This window comes from Palaemon carinicauda, chromosome 12 (assembly GCF_036898095.1).
Source record: "Palaemon carinicauda isolate YSFRI2023 chromosome 12, ASM3689809v2, whole genome shotgun sequence".
Taxonomy (NCBI): domain Eukaryota; kingdom Metazoa; phylum Arthropoda; class Malacostraca; order Decapoda; family Palaemonidae; genus Palaemon; species Palaemon carinicauda.
In genome coordinates this window covers 75,613,788-75,615,598 of record NC_090736.1, presented here as the reverse complement: position 1 = coordinate 75,615,598, position 1,811 = coordinate 75,613,788, and positions in this window count along the sequence as shown.

Here is a 1,811-nt window from a genome sequence, read left to right as displayed (position 1 = left end):
AGAATATTTGACTGGGTATTTGTTGACGATATATGGTGTGATAATGAGTGTAGGTGACGTTGATTATGAAAGTGTGAAAAAGAGAATAATTGAGCAGGTAAAACGTATAAAAGGGAGTGTTAGGTATAAGCGTAAGAATGATTTTGATGAGGCAAGGATGAATGCAGGAGAAGCTATATCAATGTATGTATGTAGGTTGGAAACTTAGCTAGGAAGAAGTATGGGGATGAAGGCATAAATGAGAATAAAGAGTTAATGAGGAAGTTTTTGGCGACCATACCTGAGAATGTGAGTGAATTTATTAATTTGAAACGTAAGGAGAAGATGAGGTGGACGAAAGAAAGATTGACATGGAATGATATCTTATAGATAGTTGAGGATTACGAGTTAGATAGATGTATGAAAAAAAGTAAATCTGTGAGTGTAAGAAGTGGAATGGAGGAAAGTGTGCAAGAATTTGTTAGTTTTAGAGATGCTGTTATGAGGGGGACCGATGAGGGTAAAGGATAGTGTAGTAGATAGGAGTGTTAGGGCGAGTAATGTGAGAATACCTGTAAGGGCAAATGAAGGGTTTAGGCAAGGGAATCAGGTTTGGAGAGATAGGAGTGCCAGTGCGCAGCGAGGTAGGTCAGGTAGTTGTGTCCGTGAAGAGAACTGTTATAGGTGTGGGAAAGTAGGGCATAAGAAGAAGGAATGTAGATGGGCTCTAGGTGCTTGTTTTGGATGTGGTGAGGTAGGGCATAGAATTAGCGAGTGCAAGAAAGAGAAAGGGGTAGAATTTTATCCGTGTGGTATGACTGGGCACTTAGCGAGTGGATGTCGTAGTAATCGTATGAATGTGATTTGTGGTAATTGTGGTAAGGATGACCATTATGCTAGAATGTGCAAGGAGCCGCGGGGTAAGTGTACTGAATGTGGTGCAGATGGGCATGTAGCTAGAGTATGTAGGAAGAAGGGATTAAGTCAGCCAGGATGTTCGGGTAACTAGAGTGTAAGAGGGTTCAGCTGGGTGAGTCCTCCTGTGTGTGTGGAAGGAATAGGATCAATGCCTGTGAGAATGATGTATAATTGGTTGGAAATGAGCAAGTATGAATCTAGTATGTATGAGAAGTTAGGGCTGGAAAGTAAACAATTAAAGTTAGTTGAATATAGGAAAAAAGAGGTGTTTGAAAGTTTTAAGTGAGGAGAAAGTAGAAGGGAAATTTATAGGTATAGGTAGGAATCTGAATAAGTATGACAAGGGTGTAAATGTGCAAGTGTGTATGGAAGATGAATGTCTTAATACACATGAATCGTGGCTGAGTATGAATGACACCTATAGTGTGTGTGGCTTTTCCATAGATGATGTAAAAGAAAGGATGACGAATGCGAGAAGGAGAGATAGGAGAATGATAAGTAGCATGAATGAATATTTTGCTAAAGTTGAGAATGTTTTTGATGAAATGGATGAACTGTTTACAGAAATGAGTGTAATTTTAGGGCCAGATGAGAATGAGGTAGATATGATTGTACATGATATATTAGATGATAGGGATTTAGATAGGAATAGTGTTAATGTAGCGAATGATTGTGATAAGGAAGAAGTGAATGAGAGAGCATATGAAGGCCCAGTTACTCGGAGTAGAGGTCCTGTTCCCGACTTCGACTGGGTAATGAAAAAAATAATGTAAGAATTGTGTGAGAAGGATTTGGCAAAGTAAGGGGTGAGGGATGTGGAGGATTAATTTTTGTATTATTTCTATTTTTTGTTGTTTTTTCCAAATCCTGAGAGAGAGGAGAGAGAGAGAGAGAGAGAGAGAGAGAGAGAGAGA